Raw genomic sequence first — 26,175 nt, 5'->3', positions numbered from 1 at the left:
TGATACCTGATAAGATGCCACCTCGTGGTCGTACCTATCCGCTGTCCTTGCCTGAGACTCAAGCCATGACCGAGTACATCCGGGACAACCTGGCAAAGGGGTTCATCCGCCCCTCTACTTCACCTGCCGGAGCTGGGTTTTTCTTCGTTGGCAAGAAGGACGGTGGTCTAAGACCATGTATCAATTATCGAGGCCTTAATGACATTACTGTAAAAAATCGATACCCTCTTCCCCTGATTACTGAGTTGTTTGATAGGGTCAAGGGCTCTGTCATTTTTTCTAAATTAGATCTAAGAGGGGCTTACAACCTAATTCGTATCCGAGCTGGCGATGAATGGAAGACCGCTTTTAATACCAGAGATGGACATTTCGAGTATTTGGTAATGCCTTTTGGATTATGTAACACCCCTGCTGTCTTTCAAAGTTTCGTTAATGAGATTTTCCGGGATCTGTTATATGTTTCGGTTGTTGTCTATCTGGATGACATACTGATTTTTTCACCCTCTGTGGCTAAACATCAAGAACATGTTAAGGAGGTCCTGACCCGTTTGAGAGAAAACCACCTTTACTGCAAACTGGAGAAGTGCGTCTTTGGAGTGCCCAGTGTACCTTTTCTCGGCTATGTAATATCTGGCTCCAGTTTAGAAATGGACCCCAAGAAGGTACAAGCAATTCTGGATTGGACCCGACCTCAGACACTGAAGGCCATCCAGAGATTGTTGGGCTTCGCCAATTATTATAGACGCTTCATTAAGGGATTTTCTACACTGCTGGCTCCCATTACAGCTTTGACCCGCAAAGGTGCTAATCCTGCCCAATGGTCACCTGAGGCAGAGTCTGCCTTTCATCTTCTAAAACAGGCCTTTATCTCAGCACCAGTTCTTCGACAACCAGATCTGGACAGGCCTTTTTTGTTGGAAGTGGACGCATCATCTGAAGCTGTGGGAGCAGTCTTGTCTCAACGTTATGAGGACAACCGAGTCCATCCGTGTGGGTTCTTTTCTAAAAAATTCTCATCTGCCGAAAGGAACTACGCCATAGGTGAGCAAGAACTTCTAGCTGTAAAGTTGGCGTTGAAGGAATGGAGATATTTGCTAGAAGGCGCCAAGTTTCCATTTACTGTATTTACGGACCATAGAAATCTCCTATTTCTCAAAAACCTCCAATGTGTGAGTCCTCGTTTGGCCCGCTGGGCAATATTCTTTGCCAGATTTCAGTTCACCCTGATCTTCCGGTCTGGAGCACTTAATCAGAAGGCTGATGCCCTATCAAGATCTCTCCTCTGTGATGATCAATCTGAAAATCAAAGCAATACCCCTGTCTTGGAATCAAGAGTTTTTGCCTCATTACAAGTTCAGCCTCCTACGGGAAAATCATTTGTGGTCCCGGAATTAAGGAAGCAGCTTCTCACTTGGGCACATTCCTCTCGCTTCGCAGGGCACTCAGGCACTCGGAAGACCTTGGAGTTCCTGAAAAGACACTATTGGTGGCCTTCTATGAAGGCAGATATAATGGAGTTCATCTCTTCCTGCTCCTCCTGTGCCCAGCATAAATCATCCCGACAAGCTCCAGCTGGGGAATTGCTTCCATTACCTACTCCATCACGTCCATGGACGCATCTCTCCATGGGTTTCGTCACAGACCTGCCAGTCTCTCAAGGTTTCAACACTATCTGGGTTGTAATAGACCGATTTTCTAAGATGGTCCACTATATACCGTTGAAGAAGTTACCTTCTGCCCCTGACCTGGCACAGTTGTTTGTCCAACACATATTTCGTCTACATGGCCTTCCTGCTGAAATTGTCTCTGACCGTGGTGTGCAGTTTACTGCAAAATTCTGGAGGGCTTTGTGTTCTGTTCTTCAAGTGAAGTTAAACTTTTCCACGGCCTACCATCCGCAAAGCAACGGCTCCACCGAGAGAGTTAATCAAGATCTAGAGACTTTCTTGAGAATTTTTATGTCATCTTCCCAGGACAGTTGGGCTGCCTTGCTGCCGTGGGCTGAGTTTGCACATAATGCTTCCTACCACTCGTCAACTAACCTAACACCATTTCAGGTTGTATATGGCCTTCATCCTCGTGTTCCCGAATTTCGAAGCCTGCCTGTTTTCGATGTTCCGGCCGTGGAGGACACGGTGCGGAATTTTGCTGCCATCTGGACTCAAGTACAGTCTGATTTGTTGAAGGCATCCTCTCGCTATAAGACCCAGGCCGATAAGAAGCGTAGAATAGTTCCACGCATGCATGTTGGAAGCCAGGTCTGGTTATCCACCCGGAATCTTCGTCTAAGGGTTCCGTCTATGAAATTTGCACCACGCTTCATCGGTCCCTTCTCCATAATGGAAGTCATTAATCCAGTGGCCTATCGTCTACAGTTACCCCCATACCTAAAAATCCCTAATTCCTTCCATATTTCCTTATTGAAGCCCCTGGTCCTGAATAAATTCCATAGTGCTCTACCTGCTTCTCCTCGAGTCCAGACGGAGAGAGGAGTTGAGTTTGAGGTCACCCAGATCTTGGACTCTCGTCTACGCAGAGGTCATCTACAGTATTTGCTGGACTGGAAAGGTTACGGTCCAGAGGAACGTTGCTGGACCGATGCTCGTGATGTCCACGCTCCCACGCTCATCAGGAGATTCCACTCTGCCCATCCGGAGATGCCTGGTGAGTGTCCTGAGGCCACCCCAAAAGGGGGGGGTACTGTCACAGCCAGGGTATTTCAGCATGGCGCTAGGCGAGTGTTACCCATGAGGTCATTGTGGCGCGGGCTGTCTGGTGGCGGAGCTGGTGTCTGGCGGGGGGCTTTGGCTAAACGCGTTGTTGTGCAGGCCTGTTGTCACTCTGCTCTGGTAAGGCCTGGCGGCGTCTCCGTTCCATTTGGCATGGGCGCCGCCATCTTGCCTTCTGGCCATGTGATGCAGCTGGCCAATCCTGGTGAGTCACATGTTCCCTCCGGCCAGTAACAGCACGGCATGGGGTATTTAGGAAGGGTCAGTGCCTTCCTTCTTTGCCAGTGCAACGTGTATCTCAGCCTAGCTGAGAGGGAGTTCTCTGTGCTTTCCTGTTCCTGTGAATCCGCTGTCTGCCAGTCTGCCTGTCAGCTCCTAGTTCCCACTGGACTACCCCGCTACCTCCATCACCCTTGCCCATACCTGAGTGCCTGAGCCTGCTGACATCCTGCACTTCAGTTCACTATCTGCAAACCTGGCTTGTTTATTTTTCAGTTTCACTACCTGCACACCTGGACTGCTCTAATTGTTTCTACCTGGACATTAACCCTTTTGCTCCCACCACAGAACTCTTGTGCACATTTATATTTTCCTGGACTTTATTTTACTGCCACATTATATGTCCACTCGAGCACTTATTAAAAATCCTAGTTTTATTTACAAATCTGCTTCTGTGATCGCTCCTGCTACCACCCCGGGTCCACAAATAACCCAGAACGTAACAATTTGCATCTTCGACCATATGCTAATGCTAGTATCAGCCATTTCCCAGGTGCACAGCCATGCGTCTGTATATGCAAGGACTCAGGCGCCCACTTTGAACGCCTTCAGATGCTGTAATACCACTTCGTACATCTTTAGAAGCAAACATCGGTCGCACCATTGAAACTTGCACCTGCCCCATGCTAGGTGTAGACTCTCTGTCAGTGTATGCCTCCAATGCTCTCTCACAGCCGGGCGATTGTTGCAAAGCGCGCATGCGTATAAGTTGCAGTGCGCGTGCGCGAACCAGTCACTGCAATCGGGAATAGTACGCTCGTAGCACAAAGACTGAACACTACTTTTAGTGACAGATAGTGCTGTTTGTGGATGGTAACATGGGAAGGTCCAGGAAAATGGGGGAGTGGATGAACAAACGCAGGCATGTCTGACCGTCAAAACAGCATTCTTTGGGCGTGCATAATTAGCATGGAAGCATCATTGTACACGTCACCTAGTTGTATTTCAGCCTGCAGTGATCGCATTGCTTGCGGTGGGGTAGGGTCTACCTCAAGGGCTGCGAGCAGTTCCGATGGCTCTCGATGTTACTGATTAATAATACACTTCCTGGAGATGACGTGTACCTAGAATGAAAAGTGGGCGTCATTACACCGGCATGCGCTCACTCTGCCGTCGCTCGTTAAGACATAGAGGGCGTCCTTAAGCCTGGTCGTGCGATCACGGAATTTGCATATCCACCCCCTGATGGCTGCGAGAGAACGCAGCATAGCGAGCGGGTCTGAATGAGCTCCTTAGTTCACAACCAGTTCAGCAGCACAGACCTGCAACACTCCCATAATACACCCATAAGACAGACCATTTTATAGCCACCTCACAGTCACTGCCCATGAATGGCCAGCACATTTCCATTACATTTACTGCACCTCTGTGTGTACACACTGTGGGACACATGCGCTGTATGTGTTTTTAGGGATTTTGGTGCAAGTGCAGTAGCAAAATATTGATGAACTCTGTGAACATTGCATGCAACTCAGAAGAATGTACTTAAATAAAAGTACCACTGATTATATGTAAACTATGTACTTAAATAAAAGTACTACTGATTTTGTGTAAATTATGTACTTAAATTAAAATACCACTGATTATGTGTAAACTATGTACTTAAAAGAAGTATCACTGATTATGTATAAAAATAATGTACTTTAAGAAAAAAGTATCAATGATAATGTATAAAAAAAAGCGTAAAAATTGGTTCCTCAAATGTCTACAAAAGTTCACTCCACATATATCGGGTGATTTACTTACAGTTGGAAAATTTCCGAATCAGTAAGGGTACATGGTATGTCCATATACAGCAACTTTTAATTGTGTGTTGTATGAGAAACATGTACATTCCTTACATGAAACAATGTGACTAGGACAATACCACAATGTAAGCATGTATTCGTACTGTAAAACCACAAACCTGAGGCATGCGAAGGGCATTCACACTTTGCAGACACTGATCATATCAAGTGCACACGTGTTTGCACATTTGTTATTTTGATGTGATCACCTGTGTTCTTAGGAGGGAATTTCATAGTGGTATTCTTGTTTATAGTACTGTATATTATTCATCCATACTTTTTATAAAATTATAAAGGGAGCTGTGTATGATTATTCTTTAGTGTATCTTTTGTCACATAGTTATTCATTAATGTTGTTTGCAAAACTGTTACTAGAATGAGTTTTATTGTTGATCACAATGCTGAGGCTGTCATACATGTAGCATCTGTCACGACCTGGCCCTTGAGGTTTTCCAGTCAGAGGACTGGGAGTCGGGATGACTAGGTACATACAATTTCCTCATCGGCTAATTCTGTATGTCGACAAGACCTTACCAAAGGGCCGGAGTCTAACTCACTGGTGGTTTTCATCAGTGACCCCTCCAATTGGGATATTGGTTTATCTGTGCCCAATGAGCAGGTTGCAGCCCTCTGATCAGGGACCCAGGAATTAATAACTGACAGGGAGATAAGAAAGACAACTGAATGGTTGGAGATTATCAATGGAGAATATTGGTAATCACCAATGTAGAATAACACTGAAGAATAACGGTAGTGACCGATGTAGAATATTCTTGAAGAGTATTGGTAATGGCTGATGTTGAATACCACTGAAGACTATTGGTAGTGACTAATGTTGAATATCACTGAAGAATATCGGTAGTGACCGATGTTGAAGATCACTGGAGAATAACAGTAGTACCTGAAGTTAAATATCACTGGAGAATATCGGTAGTGACTGATGCTGAATATCACTGGAGAATATCACAGAGACTGGTGAATAGCACTGAGGATACAACAATGTGGAGCCTGGAACAGCGATCCGAAGCTAGCAGCTACTGGAGAAGAGAAGTTGTTCAGGCGACTTCCTGTTTCCTGGAGTCCTGCTTTCTACCCTTAGGTAGCTGTCCATTGGAGGAGAGAGTCAGCTGAGAGGTAACCAGACTACCATATGGCTGCGCCCATGACCGCCACTGCAGGAACTCCAATATGAAGGATTGCATGGTAGTCAACTGGGCCCCATGGATAATACTAAGTGTGTCACCCACCACCTCACCTGGTGTCTGACCAGGGGAAGTCAGTGCTGCAGTGAGTAACGGACGATCCTAGGCTGAATCCTCACAGTACCCCTTCCTTTTAGGGTGAACTCCGAACACCTTGAAAGTTTAGCAGGATTTTTTTTGTGAAAAGCATGAATAAGTTGCGAAGCATGAACATCAGAGGCTTTTATCCACACTCGTTCTTCTGGGCCATAGCCCTTCCAGTCACTCAAATACTGAAGATGACCCAAATGCTGTCTGAAATCAAGAATCTATTCCATCTCAAACTCAATCCCACGTTGAGTACAAACCTGTGGAGTTTTAGGTGAAGTGGGATGGAATTGATTGATAACTAAAGGTTGAAGCAAGGAAATATGAAATGTATTAGATACCCTCAGCTGGGAAGGTAATTCCAATTTGAATGCCACTGGATTCACTACCTTTAAGATACGATAAGGACCAATGAAACGCAGAGCTAGTTTCATACTTGGAACACTCAATCTCAAATTCTTGGTGGACAGCCAGACCCTATCTCCAGGTCATAGAGGAGGAACAGCCAAACATTTGCGATCAGCAAATTTCTTGTAGTTGCTAGATGATTTCTTTAATGAAGAATGTATTTTCTTCCGAATATCGGAGAAAGATTCAAGAAGACTGGAGACAGCAGGTACTTCTAAATCTTGGTACTTGGTAAAGCTTAAAACTCTGGGACATGAGGATGCTTTCCAAAATCAGCGAAAAAAGGAGTAGAAATCGTGGATGTGTAGTAACGATAATTATGAGCAAATTCTGCAACGGCAGCAGATCAAATGAATCATCTTGAGAAGAAGATACAAATAGTCTGATGAAAGTCTTCAGTTCTTGATTAAATCTTTCTGTCTGCCTGCAGAGGAAAACTTCAAATTTATCTCACAGGAAGAACACAAGGCTCACCAGAAGCTAGCCACAAATTGTACACCACGGTCAGACATGATTTCTTTAAGTAGACCATGCAGACAAAATATTTCACGAAGAAAGACTTTAGCTAATTGTGGTGCCAAAGGGAGACAAACCAGAGGTATGAAGTGAGCCATTTTAGAAAATCGGTCCACCACTACCCAAATCATGTTATGACCGTTGGATAAAGGTAACTCAGAAATGAAGTACATGGATAAATGAGTCCATGGACTCAACAGAATTGGTAAGGGTCATAGAGGACCTACTGCTTTTCTTCAAACAGATTTGTCCTGTCCACTTTGCACAGGATACAATAAAATTATTGACATCCTCTTTCAACGTTCCTACTGGTGGCCGTCCATGAAAGAGTTCAAAGGTTTTATGAATGCCAGAATGACCTGAAAATAAAGAGGCATGGGCCCAAGTAAGTAATTTTTTACAAAGATTGGGAGCCACAAAGACTTTGCCAGGAGGAGAAACAGAACTAACTTGAGTGTGTGCAAACATGACAGGACAGAGAATATAATGTTTTTTATGTTGATTTTCCTCTTCTTCCAGAGGCAAAAAGGATCTAGAGAGCACGTTAGCTTTGCGATTCTGTACTCCTGGATGAACTAGGACCTTGAAATTAAATCTGGAGAAGAAGAGAGCCCAGTGGGCCTGCCTGGTGTTAAAACGTTGAACAGTCTTCAAATACAGCAGATTCTTGTGATCTGTAAAAATAGTTGCTGGGAACTTGGCAAAAGATGTCTCCATTCCTCGAGTGCAAGTTTCATGGCTAAAAATACTGGTCACCAATAGTGTAGTTTCTTTCCGCTGGAAAAAACTTGTGGTAGAAATATCCACAGGGATGATTCCGTTCATCCTTGGCTATTTGAGATAACATGGCTCTCACGCCAACTGAGGAGGTATCTACTTCAACTGTAAAAGGTTTATTCAAATCCGGTTGACACAGGATAGGAGCAGAAGAGAAAGCCTGTTTGAGAGTCTGGAAGGCGGCTACAGTGGATGGCAACCAACGAGAAGAATTAGCCCCTTTTTTTGTGAGTGTTGTAATGGGGGCCACTATGGTGGAGAAGTTGTGGATAAACCTTCGGTAGTAGTTTGAAAAACCAAGGAACCGATGAACAACTTTCAAAGAATTAGGTTGTGGCAAACCCTGAATGGCATTCAGCTTTTCTGGATCCATCTGTAAGGATTCCCCTGAAATTATATACCCAAGAAATGGCACAGAAGGATTTCTAAAAATACACTTGATGGTGAGACTGGATGTCCCTTGAGAAAATCAAAATATTGTCCAGATAGACCACTACAGTATGATAAAGAATATCCCAAAAAATCTCATTCACATCACCCTGGAAGACTACTGGGGCATTGTTAAGGCCAAAAGGCATCACTAAATACTCAAAATAGCCGTTCCGAGTATTGAATGCAGTCTTCCATTCGTTGCCTTCCTTTATCTGAATCAGGTTGTAGTCCCCTCAAAGATCTAATTTGGTAAAGATGGTAGCACCATGCACCTTATCGAAGAGTTCAGAAATGAGAGGAAGAGGATATCGATTCCTCACAGTGATCTCATTTAATCCACGGTAGTCGATACAAGGCCTACGGCCCTCGTCCTTTTTTTTCCACAAAGAAAAAACCTGCTCCAGCAGGAGACGTAGATGGCTGAATGAACCCTTTGGCTAAGTTTTCTCTGATATAATCACACATTGCCACAGTTTCTGGGACTGAGAGTGGATAGACATGACCATGTGGTGGAACCTTTCCAGGCACCAATTCAATGGCACAATCCCACGGCCAGTGAGAAGGTAGTTTATCAGTGGCTTGTTCACAAAAAACATCACAAAATTCTTACTCCAGAGTCAATTAAAGCATTAATTATCTTAGTGCGGGACCCAGCACAGGCTTTGACAGCCAACAAAGAATCAGCTGAGTGAGTTAGATAAAACCCCCAACTAGATGCTCCTAGAACCAGTCAGGTTTTTCTGTTTCCCGAGAGCTGAGGACAAGTGCCAATGAAATGTCCTGGAGTGGCACAGTAAATGAAAAGCTTATCACGGATACAGTGAGTCCACTGTGCTGTTGTCAAACGAGAACGGTTTATCTGCATTGGGTCATCCTTGGGTGGAAAAGAAGGATTCATATTGGTAGAAATAGGACAACCCTTGCTACGATCCTCCTGCCACTTACTTGACTATCTCTATGACGAAGATCAATTTTAATACAGAGCAAAATTAATTCTGAGAGCGAATCAGGTAGGTCTCGCGAAGCCAACACATCTGTCAATTTTTCAGATAAACCGTGTAAGAAAGCAGCCCTAAGAGCTCTATCATTCTATTCCAGCTTGGATGCGATGGTTTGAATCTGGACCACATACTGACCCGCCATGTGTGAGCCCTGGCAAATCCGTAGGATATCAGAAGAGGCAGAAATAGATCTGCCTGGTTCATCAAAGATCTTTTTAAAAGAATTAATAAAATCCTCATAATTGGAGGCCAAGGTGTCTGCACGTTCCCACAAAGGAGAGACCCATTCCAGAGCAGATCAGGAGAGTAAAGAAATAACATAGGCTACTTTTGATATTGGTGTGGGAAAATTCTGAGGCAGACATTCAAATTGAATCTCACACTGGTTAATGAAACCACAGCAGAGTCTAGGATTACCATCAAAACGATTGGGGGTAGGTAATTGAAGACGAGACTTTAGAGTACACGACACAGGAGGAGAATTCACTGGTACAGTTACGGAAGAAGTTGGAATCACTCAAGCTAGGGTAGACTGAATAGTAAGTAACTGAGTAGAAAGTTCCTGACGATAGTGTGCCATCTGTTGCTGAGCTACTTCTTGATTCTGTATACGAGAGGCAAAGTTCTGTATTGCCCCAGCACCTTGGAGACCCTCGGTATTCATTTTACCTGAACAAACTGTCACGACCTGGCCCTTGAGGTTTCCAGTCACAGGACTGGGAGTCAAAGTGACAAGGTGGGGAGGCAGCAGTAGACAAGGAAGAAGTACATACACTTCCTCATTCTAACTCATTGGTGGTTTTCACCAGTGACCCCTCCAATTGGAATATGGGTTTAGCTGCACCCTATGAGCAGGTCGCTGCCCTCTGATCATGGACCCAGGAATTAGCAACTGACAGGGATATAATAAAGACAACTGAGTGGTTGAAGATTATCAATGGAAAATATCACTGAAGAATAACGGTAGTGGCTGATGTTGAATACCATTAAAGAGTATTGGTAGTGACTGATGTAGAATATCACTGAAGAGTATCGGTACTAACTGCTGTTGAATATTCCTGAAGAATATTGGTAGTGACTGATGTTGAATATCACTGATAAGTATAGGTAGTGACTGATGTTGAATATCACTGAAGAATATCGGTAGTGACCGAAGCTGAAGATCACTGTAAAATAACAGTAGTGCCTGAAGTTAAATATCACTGGAGAATATTGGTAGTTACTGATGCTGAATATCCCTGGAGAATATCACAGACACTGGTGAAGCGCACTGAGGATACAACAGTGTGGAGCCTGGAACAACGATCCGAAGCTAGCAGCTACTGAAGAAGAGAAGTTGTTCAGGCGACTTTCTGTTTCCTGGAGTCCTGCTTTCTACCCTTAGGTAGCTGTCCATTGGAGGAGAGAGTCAGCTGAGAGGTAACCAGGCTACCATTGGAGGAGGGTCCGGTCAGGTGAGACAGACAATATGGCTGCGGCAATGACCACCGCCACAGGCACTCCGATAAGGAGGATTGCGTGGAAGTCAACAGGGCTCCGGGGATAATACTCAGTGTGTCACCTACCACTGCACCTGGCATCTGACCACGTGGCTAGTCGGGGAAGCCGGCACTGTGGTAGCATCCTAATGACCGCATGTGTATGTTGTAGTGTAGGAAGAAGTGGTCAATAGAAAAGTTAATGTAGTATTAAATAAAATGGGGGTTATATAGAAGGTGTTCAGGGTCTGTAAGGGCAAAAGACTCAGGTATCACAGGTATGAATTTGGCCCAGTGTTAAGGGGTGGTGCTAATCTTCTAGCTGAGGCTGAATTAAGTGTTAGTGTCATATGCAGCTTGAAGATGCTGGCAGGTTGGCAGTGGTAGCACAAGCATGTACACACTCAAAACTTACTGGAAAAATACAAATGAGTGTAGGTAAGAAGAGAGATTCTATTTGTTTTGAACAAAATGTCAAAATAACTAAATAATTGATTAAATATATATACAAAATACTGTACAAAAGATTTAGGCAAGTGTGGAAAGTAAAAAGTAAGCAAAGTAAGAATGCTTTCAAAATAGAAGTGTTAATAGTTTATTTGTATCAATTGAAATGCAAAGTGAATGAACAGAAGATAAATCTAAATCAAATTATACTTGGTGTGACCACCCTTTGTTTTCAAAACAGCATCAATTCTTTTAGGTACACTTGCACAAGAATAAGGCAAAAAAACATAATCTAACTTTCAAAGAAAGAACCGACCTAAAAGAATTGAGGGATGTGCCCGAAATAGTAATAAAACCTGCCGACAAGGGTGGTGGGATTGTTATCATGGATAAAATGATGTATGTAGAAGTCTTGAGTCAACTGGAAAATAATATCACATATCAAAAAATGAGAAGTGACCTTACAGATGGGAACATCAAAAAACTTGACGAAATGCTAGATAAGTACAAGATAAATTGTGTTTTAAAAGATAAAGAATATACATTTTTATTAACATCTGAGACTGTGTTTCCAGTATTGTACGTGCTCCCGAAGATCCACAAGGACCCTATAAATTTCCTGAATTTTCTTTGAAAGATTTCAAAGCAGACTGGGGTTTCAAGCTGTGCTGTTCAAGCTCTTTTGAAGAAGCACAAAGAAATGGGCAACTTTGAGCACCATAGATGTAATGGTAGGCCATGAAAACTTAGTGCATCAGATGAAAGACACATCATGTCTACTTCCCTTAGAAATTGGAAGGTGGCCAGAAGTCGTCTTCATGGAAGAATTGCGGCCAAAAAGCCATACCTTTGATGTCGAAAGGAGGCCAAGCAATTCAACTATGCATGAAAATGTAGGAACTGGGTGCAGAAAAATGACAGCATGTGCTCTGGACCAATGAGTAAAAATGTTAAATATGTGGCTGTAAAAGTAGGCAGTTTGTTAACCGAAGGTCTGGAGAGCAACTCTGGACCAATGAATCAAAATTTTAAATATGTGGTTGTAACAGTAGGCAGTTTGTTAACCGAAGGTCTGGAGAGCAGTACAATAATGAGTATCTGCAAGCAACAGTGAAGCATGGTGGAGGTTCCTTGCAACTTTGGGACTGTATTTCAGCAAATAGAGTTGGGGATTTGGTCAGTATTAATGGTGTCCTCAATGCTGAGAAATACAAGCAGGTACTTATCCATCATGCAATACCATATAAATATACTATACTAAATATATAGGGAAAGCAACGTCAAATCGTATATCATATACAATAATAAACAAGAATATTGTGGACAATGGCGCGACCTTCTAAAATATCGGTACCAAATAGGACGAAACATAGTACCAAATGTATTCACAAGTTCACTGAAAATTAAAAGGAAGCTTCCTTCTTCGATTTTCAAAAAGAAACAGTTCCAATAGGTAAGATCCTCGTAGATGACTTGCAATTGAAAGAAAAAAAATCTCAATATAGCGTAATACGATTTTAATCACATGAAAAAAAACATTGACACATGTCTAAAACATAAATCTTCCACCAACATGAGAGCAGCGTACCAGAGATGGTGGTGTATAATGCACACCTATTCGCATATAAAGTCTCTCGGGAAAAAACCTGGAATGGCAGCTCCTGGATGTGTATTCCTCACCAATGCGTTTCAACTCCTTTTGGAGTCTTTTTCAAGGTGACACCTTTTTTCCCGGGAGACTTTGGGATTCATTGGCTTATATGCGAATAGGTGTGCATTATACACCGCCATCTCTGGTATGCTGCTCTCATGTTGGTGGAGGATTTATGTTTTAGACGTGTCATTGTTTTTTTTTCAAGTGATTAAAATCGTATTACGCTATATTGCGATTTTTTTCTTTCATTTGCATGTCATCTACGAGGATCTTACCTGTTGGAACTGTTTCTTTTTGAAAATCGAAGAAGGAAGCTTCCTTTTAACTTCCAGTGAACTTGTGAATACATTTGGGACTATCTTTCATCCTATTTGGTACCAATATTTTAGAAGGTCGCGCCATTGTCCAAAATGTTCTTGTTTATTATTGTTTATGAGGTGTTGTATGACCACGTCAGTGGATTGAAGTGCAGCATCCACCTATTGACGCTTAGGTTCCCATTTATATTTTTTAGTATATCATATACAGTATATAGCCAGAACCACATAAAATACATTGAAATATCTGGATCCACATAAAATACATTGAAAATACACTGATCCAAAAAATACGAAATAGCCAGATCCACATGAAATACATTGAAATACAAGGATCCATATAAAATGCCAGAAAGAAGGGAAAGTGCAGGACAGGGAGAGGTGGACCTAGACATGGTAGGGGAGGAGTGACACAGGGACACAGGGCAGGGAAGGCTGGACCTTAATGGGGGGCACAGGGCAGTGAAGCCTGGACACGGGGGGCACAAGGCTGGGAAGACTGAACTGGGGGGGCACAGGGCTGAGAAGGCTGGCTGGACTGGCACAGGGCTGGGAAGGCTGGCTGGACTTCAGGGGGGACAGGACTGGGAAGACTGGCTGGACTAGAGGGAAGGGCACATGGCTGTGAAGAATAGCTGGACTAGGGGAGGTCACAGGGCTGGGAAGAATGGCTGGACTAGGTGGAGCACAGGCCTGGTAAAAGTGACTGGACTAGGGCACACAGGAAGTGAAGGCTGGCTGGACTAGAGGGGGCACAGGACAGGCAAGGATGGCTGGACTAGAGGGGGACAGGACAGGCAAGGATGGCTGGACTGGGAGGGGTGTGCAGGGAAGGCTTGCTTGCTGGACTGGGGGAGAAGTGCAGAGAAGGCTGGCTGGACTAGAAAAGGGGTGCAGGGAAGGGTCAGTATAATTACCTGTCACTGGCAGCCAGTCAGGCATGGAGGAAACCGGGCCCGGATGTCAGAAGTGTGGATTGCACAGGCAGCCAGGGAAAAGAACCAGCACCGGAGGCATTTTGAATATGGTGTCGGCCTCGAGCCAATCACAGCTCGCAGACCGGCATCAAATCAGGAGTGACCGCTCCTGATTGGCTGCCATTCTGCAAGCTCTAATTGGCTTGCGACCAGCAACTTATTTGGAATGCTGCCTGCGCTGTTTATTCTCCCTGGTTGCTGGTATACTAATGATTAATCAACACCACTAACATCCGGTCCCCTCTCTCTCCGGGATAAAAACATAAACCAATGGCAGAGTGTTGGGTTACCAAGACTCATTGATGTGAGAGGTCAATGAAGGCTATCCCATCTGGTACGAACCAACAGAAGGGCTACTGTGGCACAAATTGATGAAAACTTTAATGATGGTGATGAGAGTAAAGTGTCACGACAAACAGTTCATCGAACCCTGCTGATATGAGACTGCATACAGTAGTTGCAGGCCAGTCAGAGTGCCTATGCTAACCCCGGTCCATTATTAAAAGACATGGGAACCTTGTAACTGGACCTTACATGATTGGAAGAAGGTTGTCCTGTCTGATGAATCCCATTTCCTATTGCATCATGTGGCCAGTTGGGTATGTGTGCATCGTTTACCTTGGAAAGAGATGGGACCAGGATGCATTGGGGAGGGAGTGTGATGCTTTGGACAATATTTGCTGGGAAACCCTTTGTCCAGTCATATGGACATTTATTTGATGTTTACCATCAACCTACCACTCATTTCCCTGGCCTCTAAATTCAACAGATCTCAATCCAACCAAGAACCTGGAGTGTGTGTCAGAAGTGAACAACAGATCTGATCCATGGTGGCTCTACCCTGCAACTTACAGAAGTTGTGGAAATGGGGCCCTAGACTGCACACCCTGAAAATATATATAATGGGATGTGCTACCTGTGGAGACTATTGTTGCAAACATACAAAAAAGAATTACAGATGCACAACTCCAACATTATTCATTATATATTAATAATACATTTTGCAATAGAATTTTGCAAATAATAAAAGAGGTTTTGGCATAATCATGCCATGGTTATGGGTCTACTCACCGCGCCCAGGTAACCTCTGAGGGTAGGTCCCTAACATACTGGGGTTGAAATCCAGAGCGCAGGACACCCCCAAACCAGCCCAGCTGAGCCACCCCAGGGCATCACTCCAATAAGGAAAGGTGAAGTGTAAAAAGGTATAGGATAGATAAGAGCAGCTGCTGCTGCATGTAGGGAGGTGAAAAATAAAGATGTGAAAATAATACATAAATATTAAACAAACAATGAAAGTGCTAAAAGTGCAAGAAAGGAAATATATGTATATGATGCGATGCCCTGAAGCAGCCCAACCAAAGCAATCCAGGGGACCCACGCCCCAAAAATCAACCCAAAGCTGCACTACAGTTTAAACATTTTTAGGACTTACCTAGATTGTGCCTCTTGTTAAAGTGCAGTCAAAATGCCAGATCCCAGATTCTTTTTAATAAACTTACAGAAGTTAAAAGATCTGGTGGTAATGTACTCCTACAGAACAACTTGAGCGGTCTTGCAGAGTCCATGTCTCTTGGATCAGACTTATTTGGAGGCATGCGAAGGAGCAACAATCTATAAGGCAGGTGGACATAATGTTTTATCAAGTCATTGTTGGAAGGATTTGCATGAACACGCCCTTACTGTACTCTTGTACACCACCTTCATTCTCCTCTCTAAACATAAGACGTGTAATAGCAAAATGTGTCTGAATCTAAACCAAATCTGCTTGCGTAAGAGTTGTTTGTGCATCAACCTCACTATGTATATATTTATTTCATTTCAGCACATTCCCATGACTGAGTAATCATTATTCAGTAGACTTTTCACATGTTTTATCCATGTCTGACTCCTTACCCGTACCATTCAGCAGTGATGAAACTTTGAGTCATGACGCCCAATCCTGGCCACACCCTCTTAACACATGATGTAATGACATCATGACATCATGACATTTGGGTGGGGCCACAAATGACCAGAACAACAGCAATGCCCAAAGCATCCTTAGGATGGGGTCTCTTATGGCTGCAGTCTGCCGTTTGGGGCATCCAGAGGACACTCCAGACGACACTGCATCAGTAATTCTGGCTGCAGGGTGCTGTTCCAGGTTCACTGCTAGCCAGATACAGGGACTGTGGATGGTTGGTGGTGCCTCCCACAAAGCACTGCACTGGTGCTACTTTACACATATATTTTTTTCTTTTACTGCTTGTTAACTACTAGAGCAGTGGTGTCAAACTCGGGCCCTCCAGCTGCAGTGGAACTACACATCCCAGCATGCAGTGCCACAGTTTTGCTATTAGGGCATGCTAAAACTGTGACAGAGCATGCTGGGATTTGTAGTCCTGCAAAAGCTGAAGGGCCCGAGTTTGACACCACTGTACTAGAGCAATGATATTCCACACACAATTCTAGTAAATTTCTGTGTTGGATTGTATTCTATTGGACGTACTTGTTATTATTATTATTATTATTACATTTTATTTATAGGGCGCCACAAGTGGTCCGCAGCACTGTACATACAGTAAAGGGTACACAGAACATTACATTACAATACAGTAACCAAAATATAAACAGAACACAGGTAACAATTAGCAACACAATTCTCCATACACAGTACAGCTCTTAAGGTGAAGGCTGTCATAGAAGTGCTAGCGAAGAAGGCTGTGAGACAGTGGGGAGGAGGACCCTGCTCCTAGGAGCTTACAATCTAGGGGAGAGGGGAGACAGATGACATGAGGCATGAGTGTATAGAGGGGGACCTGAGTGCAGGAAGTAAGCAAGGTAGAGATGGCTGAGGCGGGAGGGACAGAGACCTGGTGAGTTAGTTTGATTGGTTAGTGCTAATATATTACTAATTTGCAAAACATTTGTAAACAGAAATAACTGCCATGTGTTTGTGCCGCTGCTCTGTTGGTTGCCTAGTTTAGCCAGCCAGCCTTTGGCCAATGTTGGTGAACAATATAGTGAGCTTTCAAGTAGGGGTGAGCGGATTCGGATTTCTGAAATCCGAACCCCCCCGAGCCCCCCCGATCCGAGGCAGATCCGAGTCAGGCTCGACTTTTCCCGCCTGACTCGGATCTGAAATCGAGGCAAAACGTCATCATCCCGCCTTCCGGGTCTCGCGGGTTTGGATCCTATATAAGGTACCCGCGTCGGCGCCATTTTCTCACTCGGCTGTGGACAGTGAAGAGGGAGGGTGGGAGTTAGGGCTGGCTGGGCTGTGTAGTGTAGTGTAGTGTAGTGCAGAGTAGTGTTGTGCTGTGCTGTGCTGCGCTGTGCTGATGTTGTCCATAGGGGCTGTGTCCACTACTTCAAAGTCCATAGGGGCTGGCTGTGTTGTGCTGTGCTGCTGTTGTTAATAGGGGCTGTGTCCACTACTTCAAAGTCCATAGGGGCTGGCTGGACTGTGTTGTGCAGTCAGTTCTCCATAGGGGCTGTGTCCACTCCAAAGTCTTGTGCAGTGTCCCAGTCCTAAAGGGGTGCTGTAGTGTTGTCCAGGGGGTGCTCTGTCCATCAGGGGTGCTCCCCCCAAGTGCTAAAAAAATAATATTTTTTCTGTGTTTGTGAATTGTGTGTGAAGTAGCCGCACGTGCATCAACAAAGTAGTGCCAAGCGTGCGCCTGTGTCATAACTTAGGGCCGGCTGGCTTGACCGTTAAAGGGTGCTGTAACCCCTGAAAGTACACTCGAGTCCAAACCAAAAAAAAAAATATTTTCTGTGTTTGTGAATTGTGTGCGCAGTAGCCGCACGTGCATCAACAAAGTAGTGCCAGGCGTGCGCCTGTGTCATAAGTAAAGGGCCGGCTGGCTTGACCGTTAAAGGGTGCTGTAACCCCCAAAGTACACTCCAAACCAAAAAAAAAAATATTTTCTGTGTTTGTGAATTGTGTGCGCAGTAGCCGCACGTGCATCAACAAAGCAGTGCCAAGCGTGCGCCTGTGTTATAAGTAAAGGGCCGGCTGGCTTGACCGTTAAAGGGTGCTGTAACCCCCAAAGTACACTCCAAACCAAATAACAAAATATTTTTTCTGTGTTTGTGAATTGTGTGCGCAGTAGCCGCACGTGCATCAACAAAGTAGTGCCAAGCGAACGCCTGTGTCATAAGTAAAGGGCCGGCTGGCTTGACCGTTAAAGGGTGCTGTAACCCCCAAAGTACACTCCAAACCAAATAACAAAATATTTTTTCTGTGTTTGTGAATTGTGTGCGCAGTAGCCGCACGTGCATCAACAAAGTAGTGCCAAGCGTGCGCCTGTGTCATAAGTAAAGGGCCAGCTGGCTTGACCGTTAAAGGGTGCTGTAACCCCCAAAGTACACTCCAAACCAAATAACAAAATATTTTTTCTGTGTTTGTGAATTGTGTGCGCAGTAGCCGCACGTGCATCAACAAAGTAGTGCCAAGCGTGCACCTGTGTCATAAGTAAAGGGCTGGCTGGCTTGACCGTTAAAGGGTGCTGTAACCCCCAAAGTACACTCCAAACCAAAACAAATTTTTTTTCTGTGTTTGTGAATTGTGTGCGCAGTAGCCGCACGTGCATCAACAAAGTAGTGCCAAGCGTGCGCCTGTGTCATAAGTAAAGGGCCGGCTGGCTTGACCGTTAAAAGGGTGCTGTAACCCCCAAAGTACACTCCAAACCAAATAACAAAATATTTTCTGTGTTTGTGAATTGTGTGCGCAGTAGCCGCACGTGCATCAACAAAGTAGTGCCAAGCGTGCGCCTGTGTCATAAGTAAAGGGCCGGCTGGCTTGACCGTTAAAGGGTGCTGTAACCCCCAAAGTACACTCCAAACCAAATAACAAAATATTTTTTCTGTGTTTGTGAATTGTGGGCACAGTAGCCGCACGTGCATCAACAAAGTAGTGCCAAGCGTGCGCCTGTGTCATAAGTAAAGGGCCTGCTGGCTTGACCGTTAAAGGGTGCTGTAACCCCCAAAGTACACTCCAGTCCAAACCAAAAAAAATAATATTTTCTGTGTTTGTAAATTGTGTGCGCAGTAGCCGCACGTGCATCAACAAAGTAGTGCCAAGCGTGCGCCTGTGTCATAAGTAAAGGGCCGGCTTGCTTGACCGTTAAAGGGTGCTGTAACCCCCAAAGTACACTCCAAACCAAAAAAAAAAATATTTTCTGTGTTTGTGAATTGTGTGCGCAGTAGCCGCACGTGCATGAACAAAGTAGTGCCAAGCGTGCGCCTGTGTCATAAGTAAAGGGCCGGCTGGCTTGACCGTTAAAGGGTGCTGTAACCCCCAAAGTACACTCCAAACCAAATAACAAAATATTTTCTGTGTTTGTGAATTGTGTGCGCAGTAGCCGCACGTGCATCAACAAAGTAGTGCCAAGCGTGCGCCTGTGTCATAAGTAAAGGGCCGGCTGGCTTGACCGTTAAAGGGTGCTGTAACCCCCAAAGTACACTCCAGTCCAAACCAAAATAAATAATATTTTCTGTGTTTGTGAATTGTGTGCGCAGTAGCCGCATGTGCATCAACAAAGTAGTGCCAGGCGTGCACCTGTGTCATAAGTAAAGGGCCGGCTGGCTTGACCGTTAAAGGGTGCTGTAACCCCCAAAGTACACTCCAAACCAAAAAAAAAAATATTTTCTGTGTTTGTGAATTGTGTGCGCAGTAGCCGCACGTGCATCAACAAAGTAGAGCCAAGCGTGCGCCTGTGTCATAAGTAAAGGGCCGGCTGGCTTGACCGTTAAAGGGTGCTGTAACCCCCAAAGTACACTCCAAACCAAATAACCAAATATTTTTTCTGTGTTTGTGAATTGTGTGCGCAGTAGCCGCACGTGCATCAACAAAGTAGTGCCAAGCGTGCGCTTGTGTCATAAGTAAGGGGCCGGCTGGCTTGACCGTTAAAGGGTGCTGTAACCCCCAAAGTACACTCCAGTCCAAACCAAAAAAATATATATTTTCTGTGTTTGTGAATTGTGTGCACAGTGGCTGCACGTGCATCAACAAAGGAGCAGCGCCAAGCGTGCGCCTGTGTCCCATAAGTAAAGAGCCGGCTGGCTCATTTCTTAAAGGGTGGTGTAACCCACAAAGTGCACTACTCTCCAGCAAAAATAAAAAAATATTTTCTGTGTTTGTGTGCGCCTTAGCCGCACGTATATATCAATATAACATAAATGGAGGACCAAACTTTCTCCGATAAAAATAAAATAGGGAAAGATCAAGAACCACTTCCTCCTAGTGCTGTTGCTGCTGCTGGGAGTTGTTCATCATCCCAGAGAGGAAGTAGGAACACCACTACTTTTACTAAACAATTGACCCTCCAACAGTCCCTAGCGATGAGGATGAAGTATGACAGCAGTCATCCTGAAGCAAAATGTATAACTGAGGCCTTGACTGCTATGTTGGTGTTAGACGTGCGTCCGGTATCCGCCATTAGTGTAGTGGGATTTAGACAATTGATGGAGGTAGTGTGTCCCCGGTTCCAAATCCCATCTAGATTCCACCTGCATCCTCAAAGCAGCAGCGACAAGCGTGCGTCTGTCTGTTAAAGGGTGGTGTAACCCTCAAAGTGCGCTCCACAAACAATAAAAAAATTCTTCTTTTTTTTTCTCTTTGTGAAATGTGTGGGCTGTAGCCGCACCTGCATCCTTAAAGCAGCAGCGACAAGCGTGCGTCTGTCTGTTAAAGGGTGGTGTAACCCTCAAAGTGCTCCAAAAAAAAAATAATGATTTTTTTTAATGTGTTTGTGACTTGTGTGCGATGTAGCCGCACGTGCATCAACACAGTAGCAGCGCCAAGCATGCGCCTGTGTCATAAGTCAAGGGCTGGTTTGGACATCTGGTCCGGACTGAAGGACGTGCCAACAATTTCTGACAAGTCTACTGTCACTGCAGATGATACTGTCCTCAAAGCAGCAGCGACAAGCGTGCGTCTGTCTGTTAAAGGGTGGTGTAACCCTCAAAGTGCGCTCCACAAACAATAAAAATATTCTTCTTTTTTTTTCTGTCTTTGTGAAATGTGTGGGCTGTAGCCGGACCTGCATCCTTAAAGCAGCAGCGACAAGCGTGCGTCTGTCTGTTAAAGGCTTACATCGGTGACAGCATCCAAGTAGGCATGTCAGATAGTCCGTACCTGTACTGGCAGGACAAAGAAGCAATTTGGAGGTCCCTGTACAAACTGGCTCTATTTTACCTGAGTTGCCCCCCCTCCAGTGTGTACTCCGAAAGAGTGTTTAGTGCAGCCGGGAACCTTGTCAGCGAAAGGCGTAGGAGGTTGCTTCCACAAAATGTGGAAAAGATGATGTTCATAAAATGAATTATCAACTCTTCCAGGGAGACCAGCCTCCAGAACGTACAGAGGGACCTGTGGTTGCGGATTCCAGCGGGGACGAATTAATACTCTGTAAGGATGAGGATGTACACAACACTGAAGAGGGTGAGGAATCGGTGGATGAGGAGGATGAGGACGACATCTTGCCTCCGTAGAGCCAGTTTGTGCAGGGACAGATTAATTGCCAGCTTGTTTTGTGGGGGCCCAAACGAACCAATCATTTCAGCCACAGTCGTGTGGCAGACCCTGGCGCTGAAATGTTTGGTTTGTTAAAGTGTGCATGTCCTGTTTATACAACATAAGGGTGGGTAGGAGGGCCCAAGGACACTTCCATCTTGCACCTCTTTTTTTTCTTTGAATTATGTACTGTTTGGGGCCTAGTTTTTCAAACTGCCATCCTGTCTGCCACTGCAGTGTCACTCCTAGATGGACCACGTGTTTGTGCCGCCCACTCGTATCTCTTAGCATAGTCATCCAGCTACCTCGGTGCAACCTTTTGGATATAAAAACACTATTGTGAGGTGTGAGGTGTTCAGAATAGACTGGAAATGAGTGTAAATTAAGGTTATTGAGGTTAATAATAGCATAGGAGCAGAAAAACCCACAAATTCTGTGATTTTAGCTGTTTTTATGCTTTTTTTTAAAAAAATACAGATCCAAAACACAAAACCCAGAACCCAAAACACGGAAGGGTGGTTTTGGCAAAACCAATCCAGATCCAAAACACGAAGAAAGATCCAGATCCAAAACCAAAACACAAAACACGAAAAGTGGCCGGTGCACACCCCTACTTTCAAGTGGACAAAATTGAGTGAAAATAACTGGAAATTAATTTTATTGAGGTTAATAATACTGTAGGAACAAAAAAAGGCCCAAATTATGTTATTTTAGCTTTTTTTGTAAATTTTTGGAAAAAAATCCAAAACTAAAACCAGTCACTGTGTTTTGGCAAAACCGGAAGAAGAATTAGAACCAAAACCAAAACCAGAGAAAATGGTCGGGTGCACATCTCTAATGCTAATGCTGTTAGTTGGATATTAGAAAGGAAAAGTAAGTATTTAGACATATGTTTTTCTGCCAGCATTTACCCCAACAACTGGCATCTGGATGTATAAAGTATAAAGTATCCCAGTCAGAGAGAGAGTGGTTATGAAAAGTGTTTACCTTCTGATATACCCATACTTACCTACCCTCCTGATTCGGCCGGGAGCCTCCCGAAAATCGGGTGCCGCTCCCGGCCCCCCAGAAAGGCAAGTCTCCCGGCCCCAGCGGGGGGCCGATGACGCGATTCGCGCTGAATCGCGTCATCGTAGCCCCGCCCCCTGCATCACAATGCCATTAATCTCGGCATTGTGAAGAGGGGGCGGGGCCACAATGATGCGATCGTGCTGTCACGCCCCATGCCCGCCCCCAAAAGACGTGTCATCCTCTGAACCACGCCCCCTTTCCCCGTGACACACCCCTTTTTTGCCTGCTATACTCCCCCGTGTGGTTGCCGGACAGCTCCCTCCCGGAAGGAGGGAGCTCAGTGTCGGCAACCCTGGATATACCGCTAAATGCAATGACAGAAATTTCCTGGGAGGATATACTATGCAGGAGGATCACAGGGGAGGCTGTGCCTAATTTGAATTCAGCTCAAACTTGATAGAATCTAAATATATTTATATTTTGCACTCATAACACCTATGCTGTCAGGGTGCTTCTTTCTTTTTTCCAATTGTTTTCCCTCTGATTACAATTTACACATATTACCAATTTAACTCTCATGAACAATGCAGTTAAATTATGTAAAATACATGATCTTTTTTAATGATTTACTTACCAGATCACCCGCAGACAGCATACATTTTGATTCAATTATCAGAGTCGATGTGCAGATGCATGCACATATATTTTGCCATATACAATACCCCCAGCAACGAGACAAAATGACAGATTTTTCTGCAAACCACTATGGGAGTGAAAAAAAATCCACGATGTACTGTAGGTGCAATGTAGAATCACATTTTGGAAAGCGATACGCACCTAATTGAATCAAATCTTTAGTGTGTTATCTGTGACCTCTCAGAATAGGAGCATACTGTAAGGATACAAAAGATTGCTTACTTCCTCCTCACCTGGTTGTCATTATCTTCCTCTTCTACAGCAGCAGTAGGCAACACTGTGCAAAAAAAGACCAGACCCATCCACGTGATCCTTTTATGGCAACTGACTCCTCCACATGCCCCTTATACTGTATGCCAAGACACTCCTCCAGAGGCACTTATATGCCATCATACCCCCTCTACATGCCCCTTATATGCCATAACACTTTACTACAGAAACTTTATATGCTAACAAACTTCTCCACTTAAACTGATACTTTTTTATAAACAAATCCTTTAATATTTTGCATATCTAATACTATGAAGTTCTGAAAACCACATACACTAAGAAAAGCTAAATAGGCATATATGCGGAATTATAGAGATTATATGCAGCAGTTTTTAAATCATTACTAATTACTTTTTTTCACACTTCTTACTATCTTTTTTTAATATTTCATTAAGCTTTAAATTGCTCCTTATATGCCCTCAGACACCCTCCATTTGCCATCATACTCCTCTACATGCCCCTTATATGTTATCACACTCCCCCAGATGCCTTTATATGTCATCACACTCCTCCCCATATCCCTTATATGCCATCACACTCCTCCCCATACCCCTTATATGCCATCACACTCCTCCCCATACCCCTTATATGCCATCACACTCCTCCCCATACCCCTTATATGTCATCACACTCCTCCCCATACCCCTTATATGCCATCACATTCCTCCCCATACCCCTTATATGTCATCACACTCCTCCCCATACCCCTTATATGCCATCACACTCCTCCCCATACCCCTTATATGCCATCACACTCCTCCCCATACCCCTTATATGTCATCACACTCCTCCCCATACCCCTGATATGCCATCACACTCCTCCCCATACCCCTTATATGTCATCACACTCCTCCCCATACCCCTTATATGCCATCACACTCCTCCCCATACCCCTTATATGCCATCACACTCCTCCCCATACCCCTTATATGTCATCACACTCCTCCCCATACCCCTTATATGCCAGCACACTCCTCCCCATACCCCTTATATGTCATCACACTCCTCCTGATGCCTTTATATGACATCAGGCTCCACCATATACCCCTTGTAGTCCATGTATGCCTATCTGAATTCCCCCCCCCCACATTTACCTCTGCTGCTGTGGCCCATGTAGAGAGGTGGGAAAGCATGTTTTTCTGCCCTCACTGAGGTTTACTGACTCTGGTCTTTCTGCATTGTGCAGAGGAGGAGGCCACATGACTTGCCCACAGGTCGTCTCCCAATGACACGACCTTGTGACCCTGTTTCTGCTACCAGCTAGAAACCAGTCAAAAGTTGTTTCAGGGTTACTGACAGGCTCTACAGGCTACTACAGGCTACTTTGCTCTACAGGCTACTTTGTAGTCATCTTTATACAGTCTACAATATAATGGTGTCTTTCTCTTTTTTTATTTAAGACAAGCTGTATTCATTTTCCTTTAAGGTAGCGAACAGTTGAAGATCAATGTTAATACACTTGTAGGTAGTGGCAAGAGTATGCTCAGTAGGGGTGTGCACCGGCCACTTTTCGTGTTTTGTGTTTTGGTTTTGGATCTGGATCTTTCTTCGTGTTTTGGATCTGGATTGGTTTTGCCAAAACCACCCTTCCGTGTTTTGGGTTCTGGGTTTTGTGTTTTGGATCTGGATTTTTTCTTAAAAAATAAAAAAAAACGCTAAAATCACATAAAATGGGCCTTTTTTTGTTCCTACGCTATTAATAACCCCAATAACATTAATTTCCACTCATTTCCAGTCTATTCTGAACACTGAACACCTCAAAATATTGTTTTTAGGCCAAAAGGTTGCACCGAGGTAGCTGGATGACTATGCTAAGAAACAAAAGTGGGCGGCACAAACACGTAGCCCATCTAGGAGTGGCACTGCAGTGGCAGACATGAAGCCAATCAGCGTTATGGTGCCCATTTGCATGTAGCATGGACCTGGGAGATCCGTGCTACATGCATCTGTGTGATTGGCACAGAGCAATGACGGGTCCGTGAGACCCGTCTGTGCTGCTGTGGTAAAGAAAAAAAAAAAACATGTGTAAAAAAAGAAAAAAATGGCGTGCCCCCCCAAGTGCTGGGTGTGCTTAAATACAGGGGACAAACGAAGTAGGGGTCCCCTGTACTTAAGCACAACCAGCACCGGGCTAGTCAGAACCAGTGCTGGTTGCCAAAATACGGGGGACAAACGACGTAGGGGTACCCCCGTTTTCTGCACAACCAGCTCTGGGATCTGATCCGGTCCTGGTTCTGGAAATACAGGAGAAAAAATGAGTAGGGTTCCCCTGTATGTTCCAGAACCAGCACTGGACTTTTTCTAGTGGGGGGCTGATGCCACAGCCAGGGGAGCCCTTTCACCGGGCCCTCATCCGCAGCATCAGCCCTGACCGCTAGTCAGCCCAGGCCGGGGATCCCTGGAGACCTGGGGACCCCCCCAATAAAGGGGTCACCCTCTCAAGGGCACCCCAGGCCCAGGCTGATAGCCCGGGACTATCCCCGCCACCCCTGGTGGCGGTGGGTGGCGGGTTGATAGTGTGGTGTGGTGTAAATAAATAATATCAAACATTGTCTTTACAAGTAGAACTGCAAGACCGATCAAGCCTACCACGCATGCTGGTACTTAGA

This window comes from Taudactylus pleione, unplaced genomic scaffold, assembly GCF_031769625.1.
Source record: "Taudactylus pleione unplaced genomic scaffold, aTauple2 ptg000342l, whole genome shotgun sequence".
Lineage (NCBI taxonomy): Eukaryota > Metazoa > Chordata > Amphibia > Anura > Myobatrachidae > Taudactylus > Taudactylus pleione.
Note: the sequence above shows the minus strand (reverse complement) of the source record.